A 13405-nucleotide genomic window follows, 5' to 3' on the forward strand; every position below is an offset into this window, starting at 1 on the left:
TATTCCCTAGTTCTCCCTCAATGCTCTCACCTTCTGACCTATTGCTCCCGTGCCCACCCCCCTGCCATACTAGTTTAAACCCTCCCGTGTGACACTAGCAAACCTCGCGGCCAGGATATTTATGCCTCTCCGGTTTAGATGCAACCCGTCCGTCTTATACAGGTCACACCTGCCCCGGAACAGCTCCCAGTGGTCCAGGTAATGGAAACCCTCCCTCCTACACCAGCTGTTTAGCCACGTGTTTGTCTGCTCTATCTCCCTATTTCTAGCCTCACTGGCACGTGGCACAGGGAGTAATCCCGAGATTACAACCCTCGAGGTCCTGTCTTTTAACTTTCTGCCTAGCTCCCTGAACTCCTGCTGCAGGACCTCATGCCCCTTCCTGCCTATGTCGTTAGTACCAATATGTACAACGACCTCTGCCTGTTTGCCCTCCCCCTTCAGGATGCCCTCTACCCGTTCGGAGACATCCTGGACCCTGGCACCAGGGAGGCAACATACCATCCTGGAGTCTCTTTCACGTCCACAGAAGCGCCTATCTGTGCCCCTGACTATAGAGTCCCCTATTACTATTACTCTTCTGCGCTTTGACCCTCCCTTCTGAACATCAGAGCCAGCCGTGGTGCCACTGCTCTGGCTGCTGCTGTTTTCCCCTGATAGGCTATCCCCCCCGACAGTATCCAAAGGGGTATATCTGTTCGAGAGGGGGACAACCACAGGGGATTCCTGCACTGACTGCCTGCCCTTTCTCGTGGTCACCCATTTCTCTGCCTGCACCTTGGGTGTGACCACATTTACATAACTGCGATCTATGACGCTTTCCGCCACCTGGATGCTCATAAGTGCATCCAATTGCTGCTCCAACCGAACCATGCGGTCTGTGAGGAGCTCCAGTTGGGTGCACTTTCTGCAGATGAAGCCATCCGGGACGCTGGAAGCCTCCCGGACCTGCCACATCTCACAGTCAGAGCACAGCACCCCTCTAACTGACATTGCGTCAATTAATTAAAATTAAAATTTAAAAAAATGTTTTAATTTTTTTTTTTTTGAATATTTTTTTATAAATTTCAAAGTTACTGTAACTATCTGTTTCCTAGCACTAGATTTCTAATAGAAATGCGAAAGCTAAATATAATACTCTCCGATCTCTGGCTTAGATATCCCTCTAAATTATAATTCAGTAATTATGTTTATATAATTAAGTAATTATGACGCAAGACCACCACCCCTGCCGGACTCTTTTTTTAACAGGGAATGAAAGTGGTAGTCTGTATTAGGGATATTACGGTAACTAGGTTGAGGCTGTAAGACCATTGGTGTGGAAGGTACCTGAGACATGAAGACCATTGGTGAAGCCTGCCTGCTGGTTCCACCCAGTAAGGCGAAGTATAAGAGTATGTGTCGCCCTCGCAGCCGCATTCTGTACCTGCGCTGCTGGGGGAAACATCTAGTCCAATAAAGCCTTCAATTGTCATCCAATCTCACTTCTGGAGTTATTGATCGAGCATCACCGACCATGCACCTCTTTACATGGCCATGAGGTTGGAGAAGGGCTGGGTCCAACACTTCATATGGAGGCTGGATACAGCTATCCTCACCGACACAGAATTCTGCATGAAGATATCCCAAGCCTTCGACGCTTATGTAACCTACAACCTGTGGTGGTATGTATTAGGGGTCATGTGGGACTGTGAAGCCGTGATGCTATTGGCTGACAGATCCCGGGTCCTGGTTGGCTGTTGACAACTGGCTCTGCCCAGAAGGCGGAGTATAAGAACCCGAGCTTCTCCCTGCCACTTCATTCTGTTGCTGAACTGCTGGGGACAAGTCTCGCTTAATAAAGCCTCATCGACTTCTTCACTACTCGTCTCTCTCGTAAGTCATTGTGCGCTACAATTTATTAAGCAAGCTTAAAGGACTATGGCGCTCCGGATCGCCCCGGAATGCCTGCGGATCAGCCCCCACGCAGCGAACTCGGCAGCAGTATTCAAACACTGGCAAGCATGTTTTGAAGGCTACCTCCGAACGGCCCCCGGCCGGATCACAGAAGACCAGAAAATGCAGGTCCTGCATTCGAGGGTAAGCCCGGAAATTTACCTCTCATAGAAGACGCAGAGGATTTCCCGACGTCGCTCGCATTACTGAAGAGCATCTACGTTCGCCCCGTGAACCAGGTCTACGCGCGCTTCCAACTCGCAACGAGACGGCAAAGTCCCGGAGAATCGCTAGAAGAATTCTACGCCGCGCTGCTAATTTTGGGACGGGGCTGCAGCTGCCCGCCGGTGAACGCGATCGAACACACGGACATGCTAATTCGCGATGCGTTTGTGGCAGGTATGAACTCTCCCCAAATCCGCCAAAGACTTTTAGAAAGAGAGTCGTTAGGACTCTCAGAGGCACGGGCCCTTGCAGCTTCCCTAGATGTGGCCTCGCAAAGCGCCCGCGCCTACGACCCCGACCGCGCGGCAGCCCTTTTGGGCTCCGTGGACCCCCGTCGCGACAAACCCCCCCCCCCTCCCTCACAGGCTTGCGCGGTTAAAGCGCCAGACCATCCCGGGGGGGCCCGCTGCTATTTCTGCGGGCAAGCGAAACACCCCCGGCAGCGCTGCGCGGCCCACGCAGCTATTTGTAAAAGCTGCGGCAAGAAGGGCCATTACGCGGCTGTGTGCCGGTCCCGGGGGGTCGCCGCAATCCCCGGAGAAGAACGAGCCCAGCATAGCCCAAACCCCCCAGCGCCCCATGTGCGACCCGCGGGCGCCGCAATTTTGGGTCCCGGGCACCACGAGGGGAGGATCTTGTGATCCCCCAGCCACGTGCGATTCATGGGGGCGGCCATTTTGTCCACCCCCGACCACGTGCGATCCATGGGGGCGGCCATTTTGTCCACCCCCGGCCACGTGCGATTCATGGACGCCGCCATCTTGGATGACAACATAGGACCCCAGCATCGACGGCTCCACGGGGTCCGAAGAAGACGCCGCGACACTACGACCACGACTGGCTTCGGTGACTCTGGATCAATCACGGCCCCGGACGCTCCAGACGATGACAACAACGGTGCTGATCAACGGACACGAGACATCATGCTTGATTGACTCCGGGAGCACCGAAAGTTTCATTCACCCAGACATGGTAAGACGCTGTTTTCTGACCATCCATCCAAGTAGGCAAAAGATTTCCCGAGCTGCAGGATCCCATTCCGTAGAGATCAAAGGGTTCTGCAAGGGAGGGAGTTTAAAAGCTACAGGCTCTACAAAGAACAAAGAACAAGAACAAAGAAATGTACAGCACAGGAACAGGCCCTTCGGCCCTCCAAGCCCGTGCCGACCATACTGCCCGACTAAACTACAATCTTCTACACTTCCTGGGTCCGTATCCTTCTATTCCCATCCTATTCATATATTTGTCAAGATGCCCCTTAAATGTCCCTTTCGTCCCTGCTTCCACTACCTCCTCCGGTAGTGAGTTCCAGGCACCCACTACCCTCTGCGTAAAAAACTTGCCTCGTACATCTACTCTAAACCTTGCCCCTCTCACCTTAAACCTATGCCCCCTAGTAATTGACCCCTCTACCCTGGGGAAAAGCCTCTGACTATCCACTCTGTCTATGCCCCTCATAATTTTGTAGACCTCGATCAGGTCGCCCCTCAACCTCCTTCGTTCCAGTGAGAACAAACCGAGTTTATTCAATCGCTCCTCATAGCTTATGCCCTCCATACCAGGCAACATTCTGGTAAATCTCTTCTGCACCCTCTCTAAAGCCTCCACATCCTTCTGGTAGTGTGGTGACCAGAATTGAACACTATACTCCAAGTGTGGCCTAACTAAGGTTCTATACAGCTGCAACATGACTTGCCAATTCTTATACTCAATGCCCCGGCAAATGAAGGCAAGCATGCCGTATGCCTTCTTGACTACCTTCTCCACCTGTGTTGCCCCTTTCAATGACCTGTGGACCTGTACTCCTAGATCTCTTTGACTTTCAATACTCTTGAGGGTTCTACCATTCACTGTATATTCCCTACCTGCATTAGCCCTTCCAAAATGCATTACCTCACATTTGTCCGGATTAAACTCCATCTGCCATCTCTCCGCCCAAGTCTCCAGACAATCTAAATCCTGCTGTATCCTCAGACAGTCCTCATCGCTATCCGCAATTCCACCAACCTTTGTGTCGTCTGCAAACTTACTAATCAGACCAGTTACATTTTCCTCCAAAACATTTATATATACTACAAAGAGCAAAGGTCCCAGCACTGATCCCTGTGGAACACCACTGGTCACAGCCCTCCAATTAGAAAAGCATCCCTCCATTGCTACCCTCTGCCTTCTATGGCCCAGCCAGTTCTGTATCCACCTTGCCAGTTCACCCCTGATCCCGTGTGACTTCACCTTTTGTACTAGTCTACCATGAGGGACCTTGTCAAAGGCCTTACTGAAGTCCATATAGACAACATCTACTGCCCTACCTGCATCAATCATCTTAGTGACCTCCTCGAAAAACTCTATCAAGTTAGTGAGACACGACCTCCCCTTCACAAAACCGTGCTGCCTCTCACTAATACGTCCATTTGCTTCCAAATGGGAGTAGATCCTGTCTCGAAGAATTCTCTCCAGTAATTTCCCTAACACTGAAGTAAGGCTCACCGGCCTGTAGTTCCCGGGATTATCCTTGCTATCCTTTTTAAACAGAGGAACAACATTGGCTATTCTCCAGTCCTCCGGGACATCCCCTGAAGACAGCGAGGATCCAAAGATTTCTGTCAAGGCCTCAGCAATTTCCTCTCCAGCCTCCTTCAGTATTCTGGGGTAGATCCCATCAGGCCCTGGGGACTTATCTACCTTAATATTTTTTAAGACACCCAACACCTCGTCTTTTTGGATCACAATGTGACCCAGGCTATCTACACCCCCTTCTCCAGACTCAACATCTACCAATTCCTTCTCTTTGGTGAATACTGATGCAAAGTATTCATTTAGTACCTCGCCCATTTCCTCTGGCTCCACACATAGATTCCCTTGCCTATCCTTCAGTGGGCCAACCCTTTCCCTGGCTACCCTCTTGCTTTTTATGTATGTGTAAAAAGCCTTGGGATTTTCCTTAACCCTATTTGCCAATGACTTTTCATGACCCCTTCTAGCCCTCCTGACTCCTTGCTTAAGTTCCTTCCTACTTTCCTTATATGCCACACAGGCTTCGTCTGTTCCCAGCCTTTTAGCCCTGACAAATGCCTCCTTTTTCTTTTTGACGAGGCCTACAATATCGCTCGTCATCCAAGGTTCCCGGAAATTGCCGTATTTATCTTTCTTCCTCACAGGAACATGCCTGTCCTGTAGTCCTTTCAACTGACACTTGAAAGCCTCCCACATGTCAGATGTTGATTTGCCCTCAAACATCCGCCCCCAATCTATGTTCTCCAGTTCCCGCCTAATATTGTTATAATTAACCTTCCCCCAATTTAGCACATTCATCCTCGGACCACTCTTATCCTTGTCCACCAGTACTTTAAAACTTACTGAATTGTGGTCACTGTTACCGAAATGCTCCCCTACTGAAACATCTACCACCTGGCCGGGCTCATTCCCCAATACCAGGTCCAGTACCGCCCCTTCCCTAGTTGGACTGTTTACATATTGTTTTAAGAAGCCCTCCTGGATGCTCCTTACAAACTCCGCCCCGTCTAAGCCCCTGGCACTAAGTGAGTTCCAGTCAATATTGGGGAAGTTGAAGTCTCCCATCACCACAACCCTGTTGTTTTTACTCTTTTCCAAAATCTGTCTACCTATCTGCTCCTCTATCTCCCGCTGGCTGTTGGGAGGCCTGTAGTATACCCCCAACATTGTGACTGCACCCTTCTTATTCCTGATCTCTACCCATATAGCCTCACTGCCCTCTGAGGTGTCCTCTCGCAGTATAGCTGTGATATTCTCCCGAACAAGTAGCGCAACTCCGCCTCCCCTTTTACATCCCCCTCTATCCCGCCTGAAACATTTAAATCCTGGAACGTTTAGCTGCCAATCCTGCCCTTCCCTCAACCAGGTCTCTGTAATGGCAACAACATCATAGTTCCAAGTAGTAATCCAAGCTCTAAGTTCATCTGCCTTACCCGTAATGCTCCTTGCATTAAAACATATGCACTTCAGGCCACCAGACCCGCTGTGTTCATCAACTTCTCCCCGTCTGCTCTGCCTCAGAGCCACACTGTCCCTATTCCTCAGTTCTCCCTCAATGCTCTCACCTTCTGACCTATTGCTCCCGTGCCCACCCCCCTGCCATACTAGTTTAAACCCTCCCGTGTGACACTAGCAAACCTCGCGGCCAGGATATTTATGCCTCTCCGGTTTAGATGCAACCCGTCCATCTTATACAGGTCACACCTGCCCCGGAAGAGCTCCCAGTGGTCCAGATAACGGAAACCCTCCCTCCTACACCAGCTGTTTAGCCACGTGTTTGTCTGCTCTATCTTCCTATTTCTAGCCTCACTGGCACGTGGCACAGGGAGTAATCCCGAGATTACAACCCTCAAGGTCCTGTCTTTTAACTTTAACCTTCCCCAACTCTGCGCGCCCACATTACTGGGATTAGATTTCCAGTGTAACCTGCAGAGCCTAACATTTCAATTCGGCGGCCCAATACCCCCACTCACTATCTGCGGCCTCGCAACTCTCAAGGTTGAACCGCCGTCCTTGTTTGCAAACCTCACCCCGGATTGCAAACCCATCGCCACTTGGAGCAGACGGTACAGCGCCCAGGACCGGATATTTATTCGGTCTGAAGTCCAGCGGTTGCTGAAGGAAGGCATAATCCAGGCCAGCAATAGTCCCTGGAGAGCCCAGGTGGTAGTAGTAAAGACCGGGGAGAAGCAAAGGATGGTCATAGACTATAACCAGACCATCAACTGGTACACACAGCTAGATGCGTACCCTCTCCCCCGCATATCCGACATGGTAAATCGGATTGCCCAGTATAAGGTTTTCTCCACCGTGGACCTCATGTCCGCCTACCACCAGCTCCCCATCCGCCCAGGTGACTGCAAGTACACAGCCTTCGAGGCAGACGGGCGTCTATACCACTTCCTAAGGGTCCCATTTGGTGTCACGAACGGGGTCTCGGTCTTCCAACGGGAGATGGACCAAATGGTTGACCAGCACGGGTTGCAGGCCACGTTCCCGTATCTCGACAACGTAACCATCTGCGGCCACGATCAGCAGGACCACGACGCCAACCTCCAAAAATTCCTCCAGACCGCTAACGCATTGAACCTCACATACAACGAGGAAAAGTGCGTTTTTAGCACAAACCGGTTGGCCATCCTGGGATACGTAGTGCGCAATGGGATAATAGGCCCCGACCCCGAACGCATGCGCCCCCTCATGGAATTTCCCCTCCCCCACTGCTCCAAAGCCCTGAAACGTTGCCTGGGGTTCTTTTCATATTACGCCCAGTGGGTCCCCCAGTATGCAGACAAGGCCCGCCCGCTAATACAGACCACTACCTTCCCCTGTCGACAGAGGCTCGCCAGGCCTTCAGCCGCATCAAAGCGGATATCGCAAAGGCCACGATGCGCGCCATCGACGAGTCCCTCCCCTTCCAGGTCGAGAGCGACGCCTCCGACGTAGCTCTGGCGGCCACCCTTAACCAAGCGGGCAGACCTGTGGCCTTTTTCTCCCGAACCCTCCACGCCTCAGAAATCCGCCACTCCTCAGTGGAAAAGGAAGCCCAAGCCATAGTGGAAGCTGTGCGACATTGGAGGCATTACCTGGCCGGCAGGAGATTCACTCTCCTCACCGACCAACGGTCGGTAGCCTTCATGTTCGATAATGCACAGCGGGGCAAAATTTAAAATGACAAGATCTTAAGGTGGAGGATCGAGCTCTCCACCTTCAACTATGAGATCTTGTACCGTCCCGGAAAGCTGAACGAGCCGTCCGATGCCCTATCCCGCGGCACATTTGCCAACGCACAAATAGACCGTCTCCAAGCCCTCCACGAGGACCTCTGCCACCCGGGGGTCACTCGGTTCTACCATTTCATAAAGTCCCGCAACCTCCCCTACTCTGTACAGTCAGCAGGAACTGCCACATCTGCGCGGAGTGCAAACCGCACTTTTTCAGGCCAGATAGAGCCCACCTGAGGGGTTTCCCGCCCCTTTGAATGCCTCAGTCTGGATTTCAAAGGGCCCCTCCCCTCCACCGACCGCAACGCATACTTCCTGAACGTGGTGGACGAGTACTCTCGTTTCCCCTTCGCCATCCCCTGCCCCGACATGACAGCGGCCACAGTCATTAAAGCCCTTGGCACCATATTCACACTGTTCGGTTGCCCCGCATATATCCATAGCGACAGGGGGGTCCTCCTTCATGAGTGACGAGCTGCGCCAGTTCCTGCTCAGCAAGGGCATAGCCTCGAGCAGGACGACCAGCTACAACGGGCAAGTAGAGAGGGAGAACGGCACGGTCTGGAAGACCGTCCTGCTGGCCCTACGGTCCAGGGATCTCCCACTTTCCCGGTGGCAGGAGGCACTCCCAGATGCTCTCCACTCCATCCGGTCGCTGCTGTGTACCACCACTAACCAAACGCCTCATGAGCGCCTCCTTGTCTTCCCCAGGAAGTCCTCCTCCGGAACGTCGCTGCCGACCTGGCTGGCGGCCCCAGGACCCATCTTGCTCCGGAAACATGTGCGGGCGCACAAATCGGACCCGTTGGTCGAGAGGGTTCACCTTCTCCATGCGAACCCGCAGTACGCCTACGTGGCGTACCCCGACGGCCGACAGGACACGGTCTCCCTGCGGGACCTGGCGCCCGCCGGCAACACACACACCCCCCCGACACCGATCATCCCCTCCCTACAACCAGCGCACCCCGCGGACTGCCCCCTTCCCGGGAGGATCGGTCCTCCTCCCGTGCCCGCCCAGGAATGAAACAGGAACGAACACCGAAACGCTCCCGGAGACGACAACGCCTGAACAAGCACCTGCACCACCACCGGGGCTGAGGCGATCGACGAGGAAGACCAGACCGCCCGCTCGACTCGTGGTATCGGCGTGACACCAGGATTGTTGTTGGGTTGTAACAAAAATTTTTTTTCTCTTACTAAGATTGTAAATAGTTTCACAAACTCTGTACATAGCCCAGTGTAGGGCTAAAACTGTAGTAACATGCCTGAAATTTTCCTCTCAGGACCAGCCTTGTAAACCCCTACCACCATGCGAACCACCACCCCGCCGGGTTCCTTTTTAACAAGGGGTGAATGTGGTGGTATGTATTAGGGGTCATGTGGGACTGTGAAGCCGTGATGCTGACAGATCTCGGGCCCTGGTTGGCTGTTGACAACTGGCTCCGCCCTGAAGGCGGAGTATAAGAACCCGAGCTTCTCCCCGCCACTTCATTCTGTTGCTGAACTGCTGGGGACAAGTCTCGCTTAATAAAGCCTCATCGACTTCTTCACTACCCGTCTTTCTCGTAAGTCATTGTGCGCTACACAACCAAAACGGGGAGGCCTTACCCTCCACATTTTGGGAGGCACTGAAGGCGGTGATCAGGGGGAAATCATAGTGTATAGGGACCTTAGGGACAGGAAAGAAAGGGCAACCAAGCAGCGGCAAATCGACTCCATACTGGAGATGGCTCTGCGGTACTCCACGGCCCCAGCCGTGGGACTGCTGGAAGGAGGAAAAAGCTGCAGATGGAGTTTGACCTGCTCCCCACAGGGAAGGCAGTCCACCAGCTCTGCCAGGCTAGGGAGAGAAGGCACACCAGCTAAAAAAAACAAGATGCTGCAAAAGAGACAGAAATGGTCAGATGGTGCAGACCCGAATGAGGTGAACAAGGCCGTTGCAAACTTTTAACTGAGGCCTGTATATCTCCGAACCCCCAAAGGGGGATTCGGAGATGAAGCAATTCCTCAACAGCCTGGACATACTGGTGGTGGGGATCAAGGCCTGACAGCCCCGCTAGAGCTCGGTGAAATCATGGAATGTATTAATTTCACGCAGTTAGGGAAAGCGCCGGGATCGGATGGGTTCCAAGCAGACTTTTACAATAAACTTTCAGCAGCACTGGCCCCGCACTTTGTGGAAGATATTCAACGATTCAGTATCGAAGGGGGCCCTGTTGCCTACGCTGGCCCAGGCCTCGATCACTGATCCCCAAAAAGGACAAAGACCTGGAGAGTGTGCATTGTACAGACTCATCTCTCTCTTAAACACTGATGCAAAAATTGTGGTGAAAGCTGTGGTGAGGCGACTGGAGAGCCACTTGCCAGAAATGATTGCAGAAGAACAGACCGGGTTTGTCAAAGGCAGAGAGCATCCTCTACTCTGTCCCATCATACACTCCCAGGACAGGTACAGCACGGGGTTAGATACAGTGTAAAGCTCCCTCTACTCAGTCCCATCAAACACGGCCTGTACATTTACAGCACAGCGTTAGAAACAGAGTAAAGCTCCCTCTACACTGTCCCATCAAACACTCCCTGGACTGGTACAGCACAAGGTTAGATACAGAGTAAAGCTCCCTCTACACTGTCCCCATCAAACACTCCCAGGACAGGTACAGCACGGGGTTAGATACAGAGTAAAGCTCCCTCTACACTGTCCCATCAAACACTCCCTGGACTGGTACAGCACAAGGTTAGACACAGAGTAAAGCTCCCTCTACACTGTCCCCATCAAATACTCCCAGGAAAAGCGCAGCACCAGTTAGATAGAGAGGAAAGCTCACTCGACAAGTGTCCATCAAACACTCCCCGGCCAAGTACAGCGCAGAGTTAGATACAGCGTGACGTCCGGCTACACTGTCCCATCAAACATTTCCAGGACAGGTACAGCACGGGGCTAGATACAGAGTAAAGCTCGGTCTACACTGTCCGCATCAAACAATCCCAGGACAGGTAGAGCATGAGGTTAGATACAGAGTAGCTCCCTCTACGCTGTCCCCATCAAACACTCCCAGAACAGGTACAGCATGGGGTTAGATACAGAATAAAGCTCCCTCTACACTGTCCCCTTCAAACACTCCCAGGTCAGGTACAGCAGAAAGCTCTCCATCAAACACCCTTACAACGAACACTCTTAAGACAAGTACAGCATGGTGTTAGATACAGAGTAAAGCTCCCTCGACCCTGTGCCCATCAAACACTCCCAGGACAGCTACAGCATGGGGTTATATACAGAGTAAATATCCCACTACAATGCCCTCATCAAAAACTCCAAGGAGTACATCACGAGGTTAGATATAGAGTAAAGGCCCCTATAAGAACAATTCAGGATATTACAGGCATGAGAGGCTTATGTCAATGGTAGGGAAATTATTGGAGAGGATTCTTCAAGACAGGCTTTACTCCCCTTTGGAAGCAAGTGTACGTGTCAGTGAGATGCAGCATGGTTTTGTGAAAGGGAGGTCATGTCTCACTAACTTGATCGAATTTCACGAGGAAGTGACAAAGATGATTGACGAAGGTAGGGCAGTGGATGTTGTCAACATGAACTTCAATAAGGCCTTTGGCAAGATCCGTCTTGACAGAAGATGAAGTCATACGAGATCCGAAGTGAGCTGGCAAGAAATGAAAAATGAAATGAAAATCGCTTATTGTCACAAGTAGACTTCAAATGAAGTTACTGTGAAAAGCCCCTAGTTGCCACATTCCGGCGCCTGTTCGAGGGGGCTGGTATGGAAGATGGATACAGAACTGGCTCGGTCATAGATGACAGAGGGTAGCAGTGGAAGGGTGCTTTTCTGAATGGAGGGCTGTAACTAGTGGTGTTCCGCAGGGATCAGTGCTGGGACCTCTGCTGTTTGTAGTATATATAAATGATTTGGGGTCAAATGTAACTGGTCTGATTAGTAAGTTTGCAGACGACTCAAAAGTTGGTGGAATTGCGGATAGTGATGAGGACTGTCAGACGACACACCAGGACATAGATCGTTGGAGACTTGGGCAGAGATATAGCAGGCGTTTAATACAGACAAATGTGAGGTGATGCATTTTGGAAGGTCTAATATAGGTGGGAAATATACAGGAAATGACAGAACCCTAAAGAGTATTGACAGGGAGAGGGATCTGTGTGTACATATTTACAGGTCATTGAAAGTGGCAATGCAGGTGAAGGAGGTAGTCAAGAAGGCATACGGCATGCTTCATCGGCCAGAACACGGAGTATAAAAATTGGCAAGTCATGCTGCAGTGGGATAGAACCTTAGTTGGCCACACTTGGAATATTGTGTTCAATTCTGGTCGCCACTCTACCAGAAGGGTGGGAATGCTTTGGAGAAGGTGCAGAAGAGGTTTACCAGGATGTAGCCTGGTATGGAGGGCATTAGTTATGAAGAGAGGTTGTATAAACTCGGTTTGTTCTCACTGGAATGACGGAGGTTGAGGGGTGACCTGATAGAGGTCTACAACATTATAAGGGCATGGACAGAATGGACATAGGTTTAAGATACGAGGGGCAAAGTTTAGAGGAGATATGCGAGGGACGTTTTTTTTTTTTACACAGAGGGTAGTGGGTGCCTGGAACTCGCTGCCGGAGGAGGTGGTGGAAACAGGTACAATAGTGACGTTTAAGGGGCATCATTTCAAATACATGAATAGGACAGGAAGAGAGGGATACGGATCCTGGAAGTGTAGAAGGTTTCAGGATAGATTTGCAGCATGGTCGGTGCAGGCTGAGAGGACCGAAGGGCCTGTTGCTGTGCTGTAATTTTCTTTGTACACTGTTTGCATCAAACACTCCCAGGACAGGTACAGTGCAGGGGTTAGATACAGAGTAAAGCTCCCTCTACACTGTCCCCATCAAACGCTCCCAGGACAGGTACAGCACGGGGTTAGATACAGAGTGAAGCTCCCTCTACACTACACTCATCAATTGCTCATCTGGCAGGTAGAGCACGGGGTTAGATACAGAGTGAAGCTCACTCTACTCTGTCCCACTAATTACTCCCAATACAAGTCCCGCAATGGGTTACATACAGAGCTACCTCTACACATTTCACATCAAACAATCCCTTGCCAGGTAATGCTCCAGGTTAGAAACAGATTAAAGTTCTCTCTACACTTTCCCCAATAAACACACCCAAACAGGAGGTTAGATAGAGTAAAGCTCCCTCTACACCACCCCCCTCCCCTAATTATACACTCAGGTACAGCATGGGTTAGATACAGAATAAAACTCCTTCTACACTGTCCCACCCACCACTCTCTCCCTGGTCAGGTACCGCACAAAGCTCCCTCAACACTGTCCTCATCAAACACTCTTACGACAAGCACTCTTCGGACAAGCACGGGGTTAGATACAGAGTAAGGCTGCCTCTACACTTTCCCCATCACACACTTCCAGAACAGGTATAGCATGGGGTTAGATGCAGAGTAAAGCTCCCTCTACACTGTCCCTATCAAACATTCCC

The 13405-nt window shown here is 51.4% G+C and overlaps 1 protein-coding gene across 1 annotated transcript in view; it reads right to left on the reverse strand.

The window, feature by feature from the left end:
- The window catches only part of LOC140430940 (transmembrane protein 178B-like), a 125472-nt gene extending 113919 nt beyond the window's left edge, over positions 1-11553 (reverse strand). The window contains exon 1 of the mRNA XM_072518770.1: positions 11418-11553. The gene's annotated coding sequence lies outside the window, so the exon portion shown is untranslated. The remainder of the gene's footprint in view (positions 1-11417) is intronic.
- Between the last annotated feature and the right edge of the window lie 1852 nt (positions 11554-13405).

This window comes from Scyliorhinus torazame, chromosome 10 (genome assembly GCF_047496885.1).
Source record: "Scyliorhinus torazame isolate Kashiwa2021f chromosome 10, sScyTor2.1, whole genome shotgun sequence".
Taxonomy (NCBI): domain Eukaryota; kingdom Metazoa; phylum Chordata; class Chondrichthyes; order Carcharhiniformes; family Scyliorhinidae; genus Scyliorhinus; species Scyliorhinus torazame.